Below are 19,854 nucleotides of genomic sequence, written 5' to 3'. Positions count from 1 at the left end.
AGATACAGTTGAGATCACATTTGATTTTATTTAATTTGACATGGTCCTTGGATTGGCCCTTGATAAAAGACTCTAGAGAGAGCTGGATGGTGCAACAAGGAACAAAAACTCTACTGATATGGTGGAACTCATGGGTGGCTGTGTTTAAAAAAAAAAAAAAAAAACATCACGCAAATACAAAATGAGTATAAACATAACCTTACGGTTTCCAACATCCTCTGAGATGTGTTTTTGCAATGTCACTAGCTGTTGTAATGGAAACCAAACATATAACAACAAACAATGCGTAGAGTCGCATAAAGTAAAGTAGAGTAGGTACCATGCAGTAAAATATGATCATGCACTGATCATGCGTTTTTACGACTTCCTAAAAGAAGTGATCTAAAAAAGCAGCTTGACATCTTGTTTTTAATGAGAGCCATCCATTTCATATGACAAGATGCAGTGCCATTGTAATCGATGCAAAGTGTGTGCTCAGTGACACGACAAAGTTGAGCAAAGTTTAATTTTATGCAAATTAAGAATTAAGTGATGTACTAATTACAATTGGAATCAAGCAAGTTGCCATGTTTATTTCCAGCACTCTAAATTGGCTCTTGGCATCAGTAAAACCATGGCACCCAAAGTCAACTCGTGTTCAGAAACTATTACAGACGGTAAGCGACGAGTGAATTGTGGTGTAAAGTGAAAAAGAATCACTGCGAGTGTGAATGCAGGGTTAGATTTTATTGTCATAACTGGAAATTGTCCCAGCCCTATTACCATGGGAACAAGAACGTTGACTACATCCTGAGGAGCCAATGATGAAGCAAATGCAGTCTCATCCTTTATTTTCTCTGAGTGCATGTACTACAAAGAAATCTACTGCAACAAAAATCCTCTAATTTAATGACCTAGCTTCAGAGGCTTCTGCTCTCACTAAGCTATGTTCCCTGAGCTCCAGAACCCATGCTTTAAAATTGCTGAGTGCTTTGTAGTTGTTTTTATTAATACTGCCATCAGGGTTTGTAGAGCAAACGCTCCTCCTTTCCCTCCCTCTTTAAAATTCTATCTATAATTTATCTGTCTGCCTCCATCTCTCCTTCTGCCTTTTCTCAGCGAGGCATCTATTATCTTGTCTGTTTGATAAGTGAGTTGGAAACTCTTGAAATAACATTGCTTTCTCCCTTGACTCGATTTAGCCAACAGCTTAAAGAAAAAGAGAGATATTCCGGCTTTCCGACTTGATGCCCTCCCTCTGCGTCCATGTTCTATAATCAGAAGGCAGAGGAAGGGGAACCACTTCTCTGCCTATCATTTCCCTTCCCCTGAGATTTGAGGGGATGAACTGCTGCACAGGAAAACCACCTGAGAGCAAAAAGAGGTCTTAGTTTACTGAGTAATATCAAAGACCTGAGTCAAACATTTCGCTTTTCTTTTTACCCAATTTCCACCCGTTAGCTGGGACTCTGAAGCAAATGTTGCCAAGATGGGAAAATGAAGTTTAACTAACTGGTTAACATTTTGCCAATTGTAGTCAATAAAGCACTTAAAGGTGCTATATACGATTTTGAATCAATACAGTATTTGTAAAATTCAGCAAATGTGACCACGCTGTTTGCAGGTTTGTAAATTGGAAACAAAGTGACTCAGAGTAAGGAGCACAACCCTATTCCAGCCAATTAGCAGCAGGGGGTTTTCATGCTTACACATAATGCCAAATTCTATGATTTGACATTTTTTTTAGTCTCCATCCCATTGTTTTTGCAATGGCAAAACAAAAATTTGAGGGTGGGGCTTCTGAAAGAGAGTGTTTTTTATTTATTTATTTACTTTTTCCAAATATCAACAGCTGTTTTCCAGAAACATATATAGTGCCTTTAATTGCCATTTTATTGTGCTCATTCTAAAGGAAATGTTAGACATAAAGATCAATTCCTGTCATCACAAACCACAATGAAAAAACTGTACCATGTATCTGGCCAGGTCAAGCCCATTGGAGTATTGGAGTTATGTCAAGGTGTTTTCCCAAGTCAGGAGTTGCTGTCTACATTGTGCAACAAAGCTAACCTCTCATTTCCATTTGACCAGAGGCAGCCTTTTTAACTGTCAGACGAAGCCCTGTCCCCTGCAGAAATATATGTAGGTACCTTTCTTCTGTAGGAAAACTCAACTTGCCCAATTCTTTTGTAAAAGCTGTGTTAAATAATCACAGACCTTGGGCAAATTCTCACAGACACAAGCCATTTTTCTAAAGTTAGGAATAACACACCTTCATAAATGTGTTTGGAAATAAATGTTGCTCTATTATGATATAGTCTTTTAGATGTCAAATGTAAATAGTTAATGAAAAAGGACTACTATATACAGTGCAGAGATATGAGAGTGAATGTTGTTTTTCCATGTTCAACAGTCCAAAGTAACAATATCACAAGCTACACAAATTACTACCTGTTGGAAAAAATAAATGTTTTCAATAACTGATCATTTCTGCTTTGGCTAATAGGCTAGAGACAACAGACATTCTGTGCTGATTGGTCAGAGACAAGGGGCTGGCGGTGCTGATTGGTCAGAGATGAAGGACAGTCTGTACCACCTGGTAAGATAATAAAAACATGTTTTTTAGGGTAGTATGGTGGTGGGTCATGTGTCACTGCCACACAGGTCCTGGAATCTTGGGGTCTATCCCCACCTGTGCTCTCCCTGTGTCTGCGTGGGTTTCAGTTTACGTCCACAGTCCTCAAGCCCTGTCCAGGGTGTGTTTCTGCCTTACACCCAATAATTCCAGGTAGGCCCCAGAGTCACTGCGACCCTGATGATGGTGTATTGGTTACAGAGAATTAAATGAATGAGTTACAGAAATTAAATGAGTGAATTAACTTATTATATTAAGGACACCCTTACCCATGATTAAATGCCCGCAGTGTGTGGCCTGGTGAAATATTGTTTTACTGTAGCCCTTGGGAGTTATTGTAGAAATTTGTTTTTCTTGTTTAGTTATAGCTCTCAGTCCTAATATTGTTGTCCTTAGGTTATCGATCCAAAAAGTCAGTGTCCTCAAAAAGCTGGCTCAGCTGAATTAAACTTGCAGATTTAAACTCAAGTGGACTTCCACACGTCTTATTATCAAGAATTACTTCTTTGGTGAAGAATAAACCTTGTTTGGGAGACAATAAACACTATACACTGCTTCCTTAGAAGAGAGTTTCCATCCTAGGCCGTCTTTTTTATTGCGGGAACGTAGAATTTCAAATGTCAGAATAATATTTACACAAGCGGAACAGCAGAACTGAAACGCATTGTGGTTACTGTAAGTTACAGGCTACATTTTCCAGCCATCAATCCAGTCGAATTGCATTGTGGGTCTGGGGTGTGGCAGCTGGCCAAATGTAATCCAGCGCCTGCTGTGAAGAAACAATGAGGGTTTTATGGCATAAATACAGGAAGATATACAGTTATAGGCAAACGATTTTGCCCTACCCTACGACATATTAGAAAAAATATTACATTATATTCGTCTTGTGAAAGTGTTACAACACCTTTCAGTTTTTATGCTGTGTTTTTTCAATACGTCAGAAAAATTAATTTTTACAGAAGTGAGTATTTCAATGTCTTCCGTGTAGAGGACTGTATTCCACTTATTTCCAACACATTTACATATATATTGCCTACCCCTGCCCAGCCCCACCCATCACACTGATGTTATAAAGAGTGTTTCAGCCTGTGCTGTTTTTATATGAGGTACAAAACAGGACATTCAATCAGAACTGGAGCCATTTACATATTTATCACTCAATTGTACAGTAACGAGGGATAAACTGATGTTTGCCTAATGCAAAAATGAATCATGATTCAACAAACACTTCCATGGGAAGTGTGTAAAATATTCAGCATGTGTGGAGTTTTGTTCAGAGTTACCTCTGTTTAAAACAAATATCAATTCGAAGCAGGGAATTGGATCTGGCTTCTAATTTAGCTTAGCCTCTTATACATTCATACATTCATAACCCCGATTCATGGAAGAGAACATCGAAAAAACGCATCACAAACCCACACGGTGCTGTCTTTACCTGTAGAAATGTAGTAATGTAATTATCACGGTATCTAATTGATTTTAGTCCTGCCCTAATAGAGCATAGCAGCCATTTTTCCAGAGTGCATTCTCCCATTTCAGGAAGGATTCCGGAGCCTTTTACCTCCTGTAAAATGAGCAGCAAGTATAACTCCAGGTTTTATTAATTCTGTACAAACTGATGAGTGAATATTCCACCATATCCCATGGTAAAGGGGGGTTTTCTCAAGAAAGGAGGAGCTGGAGGAAGCATTTAGTGATGTATGGCACAAATCAGATGAGTCATTCAAGTACGTGGCTAATCTCAGGTGCTCGACGCACCACGCTCTGATCCTAAAGACAACCTCAATCATTGCTCAGAGGAGTTAAACTTCAGGCAGCTGTAGGGAAGTTTTGTTTAGTAGCGAGTCTAAAAACTCTGCAATGCTTGATCCACAATCTGAAACACAGGCACATAAACATTCTGTTGAGATGTAACGGAACCTATGTTCTGTGGTGTGAAAGCAATGCGTAAATGGAGCAGCCACTCCCATCTCTTATTTACACCAAGATTTCTTATCCAGTGTGTATCCATAATAAACATTACTGACATCCTGTGGTAAAATGACATTACCCCAGCTTCCCACCAAAACAAATCCTGTCTGAACAGGGCTGAACTGTCTTCTGAACTGAAAAATTAATATATAATTTGTAATATACTAAATTAATTCCTGCATCTAAACAGTGTATTTATTATTCATTCATTCACTTTCTGTAACCAGTTCATCCTGATCAGGGTTGCAGTGGGTCTGGAGTCTACCCGGAATAATTGGACACAAGGCAAGGAGCACACCAAGGGCACGCAAGGTGTGTTTCAGACTGGACTATAATGCTTTTTAAAAGGTTTTATTTATTTATTTTAATGGCCTATTATTGAATATCAGAGTCTGTTATACTGGTAGATAAGCTCTTAGTTAATGGTGTTTTAATACCAGTGTTCTTAGGTTTTTTGGAAAGAGCAGTTCAAAATGGTGTCTGGGTAATATATGACATGTATAAGACTGTAGTTTGAGACCTCTATTCAGTGTGTGTATGTGTGCCAGCAATATATCTCACATGGTGGGGACCAAAACGTGTTTACACACTTACATTGTGGGGATTTGTTTTATTTGTAGGGACCACAAACTGAAATATCACCACAATTCAAAGAAACAAAATTGTATGTGTGTGAGAGAGAAAGAGGGACAAATGTAAAAACCCATCCTAAAAACTCTGTATACAGCATATGAAACACATACACACACAAACACATACACATCATTGGTACACCATGGTCCCTCCTCGACACCAAACAAGGTTAAGCTAACAAGCCCGTGTTTGTGCTGATAAAGCTGTGAGCACTAATAGGCTACAGCTATCACCATAAACCTGCTAAATGCTACGAGATTAACACCCAAGCAATACTCCAGCTTTCAGACATTTACAAACACCCTGCCTCAAGAAGAACCCCAAGCACCTGCATTTTTCCAGACTTACAGGGTGCATTATTTAAAGCTGGTTTTCCATTTAACAAACAAAAAATCTCTAAAGACCACTGCGGCAAATATTTACAGCAATGTAGCAAATATTATATTTATACAGTCCCCTATTTAATGAATTAGTTTTGAAGAAATTTTAATCACAACAGTTCCCTCTGCTGAAGAACAGGGTATTTTTTGTGGGTGTGTTTTTATTGTAGCACGTATTCAAGCCTAATTCAAGATCAATTTAGCTAATGGCGGTGGGTTTGTCTGACCTTCTTGTCCTAACGTAATGGCTATTCAGGTTTTGCCCAGACAGGACAATGGGTGGCCCTCATCAAACCTTTCGTGTCCTTCCGTTTCTGAGAAAGGTAGAATTTCAGGGTTATTTCATCAGCTCTAAATAAAAGCAGTTCAGCTAATGCTAGACCTGTCTCTTACAGCCAACATAACAGTTTTTCAGTCCCCACAATGCCTAGCTTTTCATAAGTTGTGACTTGCTGAATCAATCACATGCCTACATGATACCTTCAGAGTCTCTGGAGCAGCTACATGAGCCCAAGCTTATCACGCTTACCGGGTATAAAGCCTTCTTTGGGCTGCAGAGCATGAAACTGTTCTCTGGAGTGATGGAGCTCTGTCCAGTATATTTGGGATGAGTTGGAGTGGTGTTTGTGGTTCCGAATTAATCCTTCAACAGCAGTCTGACCTCTCTGACACCTATGACAGAATACAATCAAACAATCGCAGAACGCTCCAACATCAAGTGCAAAGTGTCCCCAGAAGAGTGGAAGCTGTTACTGCAGCAAAGAGGGACTTTTACGGCCCTTGTTTTCCAAGCAAAGGATGGCTGAACAAGCATCTAAATACCTTTAGGCAAACAGTGTTTTGGTAAATTCATTCAGCTCATATCCAGAGACCCTGAAAGTGGCTCATTTTCGAGTCAGGCGGTCTACAAAAGCAGAGGAAACAATTTAGTCTTTAGAGAATTGGTAGAGTGAGAAAAGCAAATTGCAAACATCAAATGCATGCAAGCACTCACATGAATGTTCTCTCCGTCTATCTCTCTTGAACAGACACACACACACACACACACATGATGGCTTGAATGAAAAGATGAAGAGATAATTACAGTTATCAAACACATGTATGACTCCATGACCTGAACAAAAATAATATCAAGCACTTAAGGCACAGGGCTGAACTGTCTTCTGAATTTAAGGCGATCTGAGAGCATAGTTTTTAATATCTGCTTTTTGCAGGTTTCTCCAGAGCCTGGAACACACAGGCACACACACACAGAGGTCTTTGTTTTCATGCATTGTCAGGACTTTACATAGACTCGAATTTGTGGAGACCTTAACCTTTACACTAACTTATACTGGCCTAACACTTACCATAAAGGCTTATTTAGGTTCAACATTAAATATGAATGGAGCCTTCTGTCTATACTTTGTATTCATTTAAATCATATTTTTTCACAATCTCAGAAAGCTTATCGATGCAGACAGAGCGAAGCAGTGGCACTGCAAACCTTAGGGGGCAGTGTAGCAGGTAGCTCAAGCGAAGCATGTAAAAAATGAAAATAATTCTCTGTCCATTTGTTGTGCAGAACCATGGTCACGTCTGAAAATTAATAAACAGTAACTTTGCCATCTTTAACTTATTGTGGAATATATCACATTAAAAATGTCTGGTGTTTGTCAAAACTCCAGCAACAATAACCAGCTAAAAGACCTTCCACAATTGATTTTAAACCTTTCTTTAATATTAATTAGGCGATACGTTTTTTCGAATATTGATTTTACCAGTCCAATTAGAGGATGTTTAATGTTTTATTTTATTTATTTATTTATTTTTTGTTTGTTTAGCATCTGAAAAATATTTGGTGGGCTTTCGGTAAACCTTCTGGGGCATAAGCCACCCCGTCACTCCACCCCTGTCACATCTACTAACTCCAAATTTCTGAGATTGAAATGGATTGAGTATAATGATTTTATGAAACAGCTAAGGACTACACACAACAGACATGCATATTTTTTACACTGAAATCATGAGATCTCTCTGAAGACCCCGAGGACAGCCCACTGATATCAGTGTGCAAGTATGTGTGTGTGCATGTGTTTGTGTGTGTGTGTGTGTGTGAGAGAGAGAGAGAGTGTGAGAAAGAGAGTGAGAGAGAGACAGAGAGAGAGAGAGAGAGAGATGAAGAAACAAACTAAAAAAAAACATAATTCATTGTTTTGGCCTCACTTTAACCTAAAGCAAATGAACACATTTCCCTTTACTTTCACACATAACTTTCCTCCACAAACCTCCTGCCATCTTTTAGAGAGAGACATGGTGAAAGAGGGGTTGCTTAAGTGGAAAAAAAGAGAGAGAGAGAGCGAGAGAGAAACGCCCCAAGTGTTGGTGTGTGTGGGCTTAGAAGAACCAGCAATTGCCTGGGGGACACCAGACCACCAGGGGTGCCACTCTGCAGGCGTTTGATAATAATTCCCCTTGCGGTTGCGGGCTATAATTTATAGCAACATTATAAAACTCGCCCATACAGTGTAAAAATCCTGTCAGCTTGATTACGGACATTAAGATCCCCTCTGGTCATTGATTAAGACCATAACAAGTAATCTCTCTTCATCAGCTTTAAAGAGGTTTAAGTTATTTCCAAGAAAACAAATCAACACCTTCACATTCAGTCGGTACGTGCAGACCTATGGGTGGTGTTCCACTGGGCAATCAACAGCTATCAAGAACTATCAACAACTGTGACACAACTGTGTCTATTTTCCATCACTTAACAGAGCTGTGAATGGCCATGTTGTGATCGTGTTTGCATTAGTGACGTGTTGAAAATCACATTCATTCATTCATCCGTTCATCTGTCACTGCAATCTCCATCCTTATTGGTGTTGTGTTGGTTCCAGAGACTAAACAACATCACCGGGCACCAGTCCATTACAGGGCATCCCACATTCTCCCAGTCACTAACAAACTCACGCCTTTGCTTTGCAGCACTGTTTAGCAGAATGCTGGAGCCCTTGGTTCAACAGTAAATTTAAAAAGCAATTGTTGTCGGGGGAAGCTAAAATGGTTGTGTTATTCAAGTAATAGTAACAATTCAAGTAACAGCAGTTAACAATCGCCGAATTCAGCTGGGATTCCTCAGTAGAGTATAGGTCCCTTGACAGTGTATGTTTGGACAAAATGGGTGAGCATGGATTTGAACCCTTAGCAAGTCATACTGCACTTCCCAGTGGAAAAATATTATATGAATATGCAAGAGGAGGGGACGAATATCTCCACCTACACTTCAGCTGCTTTTTAGCATTTATTTTTGTCAGTACCTGGCATTGTTAGTAGTCTTTTGGCTGAATGCAATCAGATCCTCACTGGCATTCATTATCTCCTGTATAGCCTTCTTTCCTTCCATAGTTTCACAACAAACAACTGCTTTTTTATCTGTATTTTTGAGAGTGTGGATCCCTTTTTTCCCCATTTATGACTCCCTGGAGTGTATTCAAATGTGGGTGCCCCTGATTGGACGCCCTGATTGGACGCCTCCGCTTTTCACACATGCATCACATGCGGCAGTTGATGAGGATGGTTCAGCCCACCTCCTGCATTACTCAGCAGCATTTTCTCTCTGTCGTATCCTGTTGAGAGGGTGATGTCTTGGTTCAGTATCAAATGATATTCAAATGATGGGTCAGAAGCAAGAGAATGAGTGTTTTACAATAAGAACACATTACTTCAGCAGAACTACTGAGCTGTGTTTGGGGAAATGACCCTAAAATTACACAATTGACCTGAATTTTCATTTGATTCATACGTAAATAGAAGTTGTTAAAACTTTATTATTACAATATGAGCATATGTTATATGTTATATAAATCCATAAAGTGCTACTGGCATTTCTTTAAAGAATGCATTTAGTCTTTGTGATTAAAGAAGATTTTTAAGACTTGTATCTTAAGTATCTTCCCAATATGAAAAATTTTCCAAAAAGTTCCTACATTTTTGTTTTTTTTAGAGTAGTGCACTTTGTCAAAGCCAAGAAATGTCTGGAAGATGTGTGTGTAGATTCTGAGAGTCAGATCATCAAAGTAGTGAAATACTGAAATGACAGAATTTTAGGTCAACAAGAGGCAGTAGCCACAAAAAGTGTACAGTTATTATGCCTCTAATGGAATCTCAGATTTCTGCACATTCACTTGGCATTTAGAATCTCTCTCTCTCTCTGTGTTATTGAAAAAGAGAACCTAACACTCTGCTTTATGTCTTTTCACTGTGGCCGAGGAGTCTTTTACAGTGTTTGGGTCGACAGTGATGGGCCTTTGCCAAATCCTAAAAGAAAGGGAAAGTAGTTCCAGTTTGTGACTGCGGATGTCACAACTCACTCCTCTGACACAGGACATTAAAGCTATAGAGCCACTTAAGTATAGTTCTGGCCAATTATCTTATTGGCCAGTATTATTATATAAGCATCTCAACATTTACATACTTTAAGTAACTCAGTATCTCTAATTGTCTTTGTAGTGTAAATATATGTAAAAGTAAATTTTCAAAGCATGTGTCCATCCACTCAAATGAATGATTTTGGGCTGAGATCTGTTTTTAAAATGTCTGTAAACACATCCACTGATTTTAAACATGAAAATATATACTTATGGTCAAAAAGCAACAAGTAAAACAAAGCATCATTAAAATTGTGATTATGGCAATGCTCAATTTATCAAATAAATCCTTTTGTCTGTCAACAGAAACTAAGAGAATATCTAGGCTAAGGTATTTGAAGATGTTTTTATAGTGTGTGTGGCAAGGCAACCAGCGAATGATTTCTTCCTGTAAGCCATGTTCTCAGCTTCATTTACTGAACTTTGACGTGTTGGAAAAGTTGAAAGAAAACGTCATACTGCCTTGGCAGCTGCTCAGTAAACACTGACGGGAGATTACCGGAGCTGTTCCGGGACACTCTTACCGGTAACAGAGTTAAGACTGGCAGTGCTGCAGCTACAGTAAAAAGTGCTTTTGGGCTCTGATTTATCCCAGATTCCTATCCAGCAGGCTGTGGGTACACTGACCCAAACATTCTTATTGATGACTTCCACAAGGTTTCTGGCAAACCACAGCAGCTCCCACAATATGATGAAACCCAGGTGTTTCTGTAGAGTGAACAGGACTGGAATGAAGTCTACAGTCACCGTTTATCTTTGTCAACCTTCACATTTATCACCAGCGCTAACACAACCAGGCTGTAATTTGATATTATTCATAGCTCATTGCTATGAGTGTAGGTTAAAATGTAGCTCCAGAGCCCAGACCTTAATTTCACTGAAGGTGTTTGGAACTACTTGGATCAGGTGAAGGGGGAAAATAAACCAACATCTGAGACAACTTTGGAGGTGAGAACAAGTCATTTTAGTTCAGTTGAGCTGTGCTATTTGTTTTTTTGGGTTTTTTTTTTTTTTGGCATCTTCAAAGTTTTTACACCTGTTCTGCATTATCCTTTATTCCTCGCCAAACGTAAACTGCTTTAACTCGTTCACTTTGCCAAACTTTGAAGGTTGGTGGGCTGAGGGTTATCTGCCAAACTCTGAACCCAAACAGATCCTGATTTGGTTGTGTGTGCCCAGATACAATCATATGAGCCATCTGCTATCCATCATTCACACACAGCTTGTAGCAGTGCAGTATTTCACTCAGTGCTTTATAAAACTGCAGAGTTATATTTCCTGCTGGAAGCCACTTGGCAGCAAGGTAAGGTGAATGCCAAATTCAACTCAATACGGCTGGATTGCTTCTTTATTCCAACTTTTCCTTCACACACTTGTTAAATGTTGGTCACACCATGCACCAAGAACTTGTCAACACCTCCCAATAAGTGATTTCTGTTGTTTTAACGTGCAGCCAGTGTTACCATAAGTGTTCTGTTGTGCACATACATTTTGTACAATGTCCATATAAAAAAAGACTGCCATTGGAATACAGGGACACTACTAGGATATCATCTTCGAGTGTGTTCGCTAAGGTCACCATACCCAGTGCAAAATGTCAGCTTGGAGTATAAAGCCCCCACACCAGCCTGGTCGCAATATGAAATTGTACATATTTGACTAAAAGTATATTCCCAGGGTTTGTGCATATATTAAGTATAGCTTGTATTTTTGGATATGCATGTAATTTTATTAATGCCAATGTAGTGTGAAAAATCAGGCTTAACTCTGACCCTAACCCTAAACCTATCTGTAAAACTAACACTAACCCTAAAGTCAGATTTATGCTTGTGTGTTGACTCAGTGTAGAGACTATGCTGTAGCCAGTGCCCTCCGCCGTTGTACTCGTGTGTTGATGTTTGCGTCACTCAGCAATTAAACCTTCAAAACACTAGGGTTCTAGTGAAGTCCTGGTGATATTTTCCTCAATTCTGTGTAGTACACAATGTATTCCCTACACCATTCCCCCAACCATAACCCAAACCCTAACTCCTAATGTGCTCCAGAAGCTTAAAAGCAGAAAGCTTGTTGTCTGTGTAATGTTCTCTCAAAACAGTTTACAGCACTGTTTCTGTGATTCTTCTACAGCTTCATTACTGAGAGTTTTTGTGGATTTAAGAAGTACCACCAGTGAATGGTAGCTCGCTTAGTGGCTGTAAAGTAAACGTTACCAATATCTGAGCTATTCCTCTTTTCTGTAGATATATTTTTCCCCAGGCATTGGGTTGTGGTGCAGTGGAACTATCAATCTCTCACACAGTTACTGAAAGTTATAAACCTATAGAACCCTAGTGTAAACTAATTTTTAAACTGCACTGTGGCTTTAAAAACAAAGGCAATTCACCAGGATCCAAACACACATTTTAACCCTCAGTAGCGTCCCTTTAACTGCCAGTTTTATAAGATTTACCCCTGCCACCTGCAGTCCTGCTCCACTTCTGGGAACATTCATAAATATTAAAACCTGCGAGGGGAAGACATCACTGACTCTGACGCTGTCTAATCGGTTCCGCTCAAAATATTAGCTTGAGACTTGAGCAATTAAGATAGTAGGATTTGCAAAAGTTACAGGGCCTGATCAGATATGACCTTCTCTTCATGCAGTGTGGGTGTGTGTGTGTGTGTGTGTGTGTGTGTGCAGAAGCTCAAGTCTGTCATTTTAACTTTCCCCTTGGTCTATAAATGCGATCTGTGCTTTCATGTACAAACGGCCCCTGCAGGAGTGACATTTCCAGGAGAGATTGAATTGATTTTTCCCTCTCTCGTTTCTGTTCAGGGAAGTCACTATGGACTTAGCAGCTGTAGGTGGCTATAGTCAATGTCTGTCAGATGAGGTCAACTTACTGTTTCTCTGTCCATCTGCACATCCGTCCTAATTACAGACAGACATCACTGTAAGTCTACCAGCAATGCCATTCAATTGACCTCCATGTTTCTACACTCATTATCAGCTTCTCACATAAACGCGGGCCTAGCACTGTGATTGGAGAGACTCAGACGAAGAGGCGGGGCAATCCTACAGCCTCTGCACTCCATATAAGAAGCAGAACAAAATCAGAACGCTCTAGATCTGCAAATGAATGTGTTAATGCATTGATCAATTGATTTTTCATCAAATGCCACCTTTAACAGCGCCATGTCATGTGAAATCTCTGTAACCAAGCAAAACCCCAGGCAGGAGAAGCATGTCTGGTCCATGTGTACAGAATGATTCTGAGCAAATAAAGCGTTTATAGCCTGAATGTGTAATTTGCCGCCGCACGGTAAAGGGGGGCTTTCAAAGCTTATTGCTTTCATTTATTCCTGCAAGCGTTTTTCCTTGTCTCTAATGCTGTAATTCATTAAGCCTGCTCCGTCTCAATCAAAATAAGCAGCTACTTTGTGCGCCAATTAGTCCTCATGCATATGCATGTCTCAAGCTCCAGGAGCGATCAAAGCCTGGAAAGTGTGTTTCCAGCCAGTTCTAGTGTCAGAGTTTAGCCGCTCAGATCTTCCAGGTTAACCGGGTCAACGTCTGGGTCCCCACTCTGCTGCTGTTGGCAAGTGGGCGTTGGCTCGGAAGTTGATTTGGTAATTAGAATGGGAGATGAACAACTGAAGTTCAAACTGATTGAACTGGGGAGTGCGTGGGCGATGGGAAAAGGAACAATGTGGAGAAGAATGAGAGCCAGTTTTTAGCATGTCTCGGCACTTTGTTTTACTAGCCTTCTGAGGACCAACTGTCATGGTAGGCATTGGATGATATGTAGTACAAAACGTAATGACCCAGTTGTGGGATACTTGGGTTCGGGTCAAAACCCAGGCAGGTTGAACAAGACCCCTGACACTACACTGTAAAAAAAATCTGTAAAATTTATGGTAAAAACTGGCAGCTGTGGTTGCCAGAATTTCACCGTAAAATATACACCCACATTTTTGGCAATCATAATTTTTACATTTAAGTACTTTTCTGTTAAAAAACAGATATACACCATAAAAAGCCCATAGTATTTACATAAAAATAACAAAGAAACATAAAATTATGCTATCAAATTGACATGTAAATTGTGTAACAAATCAAAGAACCAAAGAAATGTGCGGTATCTGGGTGCCCACTCCAGCACTCGGAACACAGGCTGATGGTGAACTTTCCTGACCAACATACATCTCGTCATACTATACACAGAAAAACAAATACACCAAATAATCACCCTAATGCAACCCAAAATCAAAAAGGCTCAAAGACAGAAAAAACCCCAAAAAACTCTAAAAATCATAGAAAATATGGAGAAGCAAGGCATGCTGGGAGCTCCCTAATGAGTCTCAGCTCCTCCCAGTACTTGGACACTTGTACCGCCCCCAATGGTTTGTGCGTTTAATAGTGAAATAATGTATTTTGGCTGATAAAAGTATTTACGATATTTTACTGTTACAGAAAGTTTTTACAGTTACAGGTTTTAAACCTTTTTAGAGTTTACAGTCATTTACTGTCATGGTTTTACTGTTTTCCACATTCATTGGAAAAAGTAAAATTCACATTTTTTATTTTTTACAGTGTAGGTTCCGCAACACCCCTAGATGATTACCTATAGGCCAAGACCTAAAGGTCATTTTTAAATGTTTTTATATAATTTTTTAAAATACTTACAATATGTGTATAACTAACGCATGTTCACAGAGTTATAATCTAAGAATTAAACAGTAAACTCCATCGGATGTTAGTATTTATTCAAGTTGAACTAGTTTTAGCATTGGAATATTGAGAGGTACAGTGTTTGCAAGAAATCGATGGCATGCAGTTATGAGAGCACTAGTGAGGTACAAATGTTCAACCACTAATTAAATTCCTAACAAAATATGGAAGGAACTTTATCACACCCCTCTAGTCAACTCCTGGCATTGAGCATGTTGACCTAAAGCTCTGTTTTTATTCTATTGGTTAATACTTTTCTGTGGAGATTTTACAAACCCCTGTTCGACTCATTACAAAGGCACTGGATGAAGCTTCGTGGCTTTAATTCATTATGCATTTTATATGTATGGCAATAATGGATGAGCCATTCTATATATATGTTGTTAACACCTTAATAATGCATAATAAACTGTTAATAATATTAAAGAAAACTTCTGTGCATTTCATATATATATATATATATATTTATATATACATATGAAACAGAAACCAAATGTCCTTGTGGAATTCCAGGCATTTGGAACTGAGACGACATGGCACTAGAATCTCCTCATGTTCATGCATTAGCTATAACTAGCTTATTACCCCATTACCAGTGGGCTGAAACATTCATTAAAGCTAATTGGAATCTGAGAGCAGAATCTCCACATTCGTACCCATCCCTCATCGCAGTGCTTCTTTTACGACCTTATCAGATCCTGCCCAATTACCACCTGATGTCTCCATGGCAACCCTTCCCCCCACTACCTCCATCCGGTCGGGGGATGGTGCTTTGTTCCTGATGACCTCTGCATGTCCCCTATTTGATGGACATTACACACTGTTGCCACAACAGCAGGATGAATACGTTTATGGGTTTATGTTCCAAATCTGATCAAACACGTCCACTTTCATGGCCAGATGTTCATACTGTCCAGTCTTGCTGTGCTTCCAGTCTGGTCAGTGGCCTCTGTATTTCATAAGCTTGAGTCAGAGTGGGGTTTGTGATCCACAACATATTATCCAACATCTGATTGGAATTACCTGACCTCTGTAATGTTCCCAATGCAATCAAATGCTCACAGCAATGTTCTAGTAATCTCAAAACTACACAGCTGTTCTCTTTGTTATCAATGTTTAATTTGATTGATATAATCCAGCTGTGTCCGAAGGAACCACACTAAAGCGTTAGACCCAGAGTGTGTATGTGATGCTGATTGGATATTGTTGTGGTGATTAGTGGTTGTGCCTTATCTCCCCAGAGCAGAGAAGATGCTGACACCTGAACATAGGCCACTTCTAGCCTCTCTCTCTCTCTCTCTCTCTCTCTCTCTCTCTCTCACACACACACACACATCACCATTTGTCAGTCTTGCCCAGTCTTATCCCTATATCACCTTGCCTGGAATTTACTAATTCTTCATCACAGTAAACACCCAAGACATTCTACCATCACATACTAGAGCATTTCTTGCCAAAACTGGCTACACAACCAAAGGTATTTTGACACCGGCACATCCCATATTCTTCTGAACCTGAAGGCCTAATTCATTAACTCATTTTCAGTAACCTCTTTATCTATTTAAGGGAGGAAACTGGGAGGAAACTGCAGCACTTGGATGAAACCCACGCCAACACTGAGAGAACACACCAAACTCCACAAAGACTGTGACCCGAGGTGAGGATTGAACCCACTGCCCCAGGACCCTGGAGCTGTGTAACTCTGACACTCCCTGTTGCACCACAGTGCTGCCCATTACGTTAAAACATTTCTATTAGGGTTTGATGGCATTCAGCTGTGTGAACATTAGCGAGGTCAAGTACTGATGTTGGAGGATTAGTTCTGGATCACAAAGCCTGCTCCAACACATCAATTGCTCAACAGCCCTGGTGCAGAGGAGTGCTCATCCAGCATCAGTGTCTGACCTCATTAATTCTCTCATGGCTTAATGCCATCAGATCCACCCAGCTATGTTCCTAGTTTAAGGCCTTACCCAGTGTGGAAGGAGGATAAGCTTTGTATTAACCTCCTTAACCTCTGATGCAATGTTGCTCGAGATGTCCAGCTGAAAATTGTGGCCGTGTTTTTATTAATTATTTATGTAGAAAGGGGCTCTAAATATAAACCCCTGGTTTAAAGAAGCAATGGAGACCTCCGTTTTTGATAGTGTGCAGGGTAGTTGCTCACCCAAGCAGGGGATTTCATCCTGATTTATGATTGTGTTTTATATCCCCACAAGGGTGGCCAGGAATTCTAACCCCACTTGTAGCACTGCAGTAAACCCCCCGAGCAACACACACACAAAGCATCACTGTGGTCTAGTGTTTGCTGCATAATTCAGCAAGAGAGAGGAGAGAGTCTATTTGTGTACTATATCTTTGAGGAAAGAGTGGAAAGAGGAGCATGTAGGAAGAGGAGGAGACACAAAGACGAAGGCAAAAGGCTTGACCGGCTGTTTTGATGGTCATATCTTTGTTTTCCCTTAAATCTGTTAGTGGTTCAGGTCACCAGATATCCACAGGCTTCTGCACATTACTGTCTACTGATGCCAAGTTACTGTCCATCAAAGGGGATTCTGCTGGGGGGCTGGCAACACTGCTGCTGCTGTTGTTTTTTTAGCACACTTATAACCTCAATGTGTTGCCAAAATATTCATTCATTCATCTGTTCGTTTGTTTGTTCAATGATTGATCTGTTCATTCATTCATTCATTCATTCATTCATTCATTCATTCATTTACCTGTTCATTTGTTTGTTCAATGATTAATCTGTTCATTCATTCATTCACTCATTCATTTGTTTGTTCAATGATTAATCTGTTCATTCATTCATTCATTCACTCATTCATTTGTTTGTTCAATGATTAATCTGTTCATTCATTCATTCATTCATTCATTCATTCACCTGTTCATTTGTTTGTTCAATGATTAATCTGTTCATTCATTCATTCATTCACTCATTCATTTGTTTGTTCAATGATTAATCTGTTCATTCATTCATTCATTCATTCACCTGTTCATTTGTTTGTTCAATGATTAATCTGTTCATTCATTCATTCGTTCATTCAAACTCAGTAACCACTTCATCCTGATCAAAGTTGTGGTGGGTACACACCTGACAGGGTGCCAATCCTTTGCAGAGTGTCAGAAACTCACACAGTTACTCACATGCTTTCACACACTCACCCATTAACTCCATACATTCACGTCTGTGGCTAGTTTTATACATTCACAGTCACTGACACCTATAGACAATTTGACACAGCTGATGGACTGTGAAACTCAAAAAACCCAGAGGAAACCCATGCCGACATGGGAAGAACACACACAGACAGCGTCCTGACATGAGAATTGAAGGACCCCAGGACCCAGGGGGATCCACTGACAATCCCTGGAAAAATAAACATAGGACATTTGTGAGTACTGAGACTGTCCTATGCTAGCAGCCATTTCTGAAACCTAAACTCTTTGCAAAATGGAGCTTGGACCAGAGAATTCCTTGTATGGGCCTGCACACTGGCCACAGAATAATGACACAATTGAAGCGGTCTAGTCAGTGATTAAGCCATACATATTTTTATCTAATCCCTGTTATGTCTACATACTTATTGACATCAAGATGTGCATGTTTTACAATGTGTGTGGTGGGGGGATTTTGGTCTGTGTGTGTGTGAGGGTGTTAGAAAAGTACCAAAGCCAACAAGCTAAGATTAGCAGTATGTTTACCAAACAGACTTGGAAAGCGAAGTGTTATTTCTGACAACAACCCACTTCAACGTAAAGATGTAATTACTTACAGATAATCACTTCTGCTCCAGTGGGAAACACCATCTGCTGAACATGAGGAATTAGCATTCAGCATTTTCTCTCTCGCACTGACCCTGAGGTCAAGAGGGTTTATACAGAAGCTTTCTCTCTCTCTCTCTCTCTCTCTCTCTCTCTCTCATTTAAACACACACACACACACTTTGGGCAACCCTGATCAAATTCTGACCCCCTGGCCCTTTTCCTCAATCAGTAATGCATATATCTGCATTAACAACAAAGTTCACACTAGAGGTCATTTGCATCATTCTGGTGAAGGGAGACAAGATCACAGCTGTGGTGGTCAATTGACCTGAATTCAAAAGCCCATCTCAGTACACATTCCTTGGCAGTTGCACCCAGATGTGAGATTTCTGGATCGACTGTATCAGCTTTTAAAGCTACAGATGAATTAACCGGTGATTTTAAACAGTAGTTCTTAATCAATGGTCATGTGACACTGTCCACAGGACGCTATTGGCGGGTGGATTATTCTAAGTCCAGCTGTGACACTGAGGGGGTTAAATACTTCATCAGCACTGCTGTGTCTGATCCACTCGCAACACCACTATAGTGTCACTGCAGTGCTGAGGATTATCCACCAGCTAAATGGTCCTTTGGGGGTCTTTAACAGCGAAGAACAGGGTGAAAATGGGGGTAGGCGAGTGCTTAAAAAAAATTACGTGGAACAACAGATGGACTACAGTCTGTAACTGTAGAACTGCAATGTGAATTTAAATGACCAGTGGAGCTGATCAAATGCACATCTAGGGCTGACTGGTGTTGGTCAGTCACCAAAGGAAACACCAAACACTCCGGTGAAGTTTCCCGGCATATGCTTCGGATACTATAAATAGACATTCGATTGGAAAATGTTGCAAGTGTGTCCACCTCCACTTGAATTGACATTTAGTAAAAAGCCTGAAATTGGCAAAAGTTTTAAGCAAAAAGTCCCATTTCTTCTTTTTCTTTTCCTGTTTCTTTAACTGGAATGGGCTTTGGTGAAGCTCCACTTTTATCTAATTAGTGCAAAGGCGAGGGTTGTTGGGTTACGGGAAGTGAACCACATTTCCAGGCAAATTACTACTTTAAAGCAAACTTTTGCAGTCACTCTGAGTTAAGGCACATTCATTAGTGTTCTGTCAGGTGGCTTTTTCTCTGTTCCAGTCTGGGTCCGCACTCTAAATATGGAGTCGGAAATATTAATACATAATATATGACTCATCTCTTACATAGCACTTGCATGGGAATCGATATTGTCTTAATACAAGCACAGTTACCTGGAATCACTGGGTGCAAGGCGGGAACACACCCTGGAGGGGGCACCGGTCCTTCACAGGGCGACACACACTCACA

At 40.0% G+C, this 19,854-nt stretch overlaps 1 long non-coding RNA gene across 1 annotated transcript; it reads left to right on the top strand.

Moving 5' to 3' along the window:
- Positions 1-2,481: 2,481 nt before the first annotated feature.
- On the top strand, positions 2,482-17,421 carry LOC136686936 (uncharacterized). Its single transcript, XR_010800393.1, has 3 exons — positions 2,482-2,578; positions 16,282-16,372; positions 16,935-17,421. It is a non-coding gene; the product is annotated as an uncharacterized lncRNA (long non-coding RNA).
- The last annotated feature ends 2,433 nt before the right edge of the window (positions 17,422-19,854 follow it).

This window comes from Hoplias malabaricus, chromosome 2, assembly GCF_029633855.1.
Source record: "Hoplias malabaricus isolate fHopMal1 chromosome 2, fHopMal1.hap1, whole genome shotgun sequence".
NCBI classification, from domain to species: Eukaryota; Metazoa; Chordata; class Actinopteri; order Characiformes; family Erythrinidae; genus Hoplias; species Hoplias malabaricus.
The sequence above is the reverse complement of the archived record's forward strand: the minus strand, read 5'-3'. Positions and strand labels throughout refer to the sequence as shown.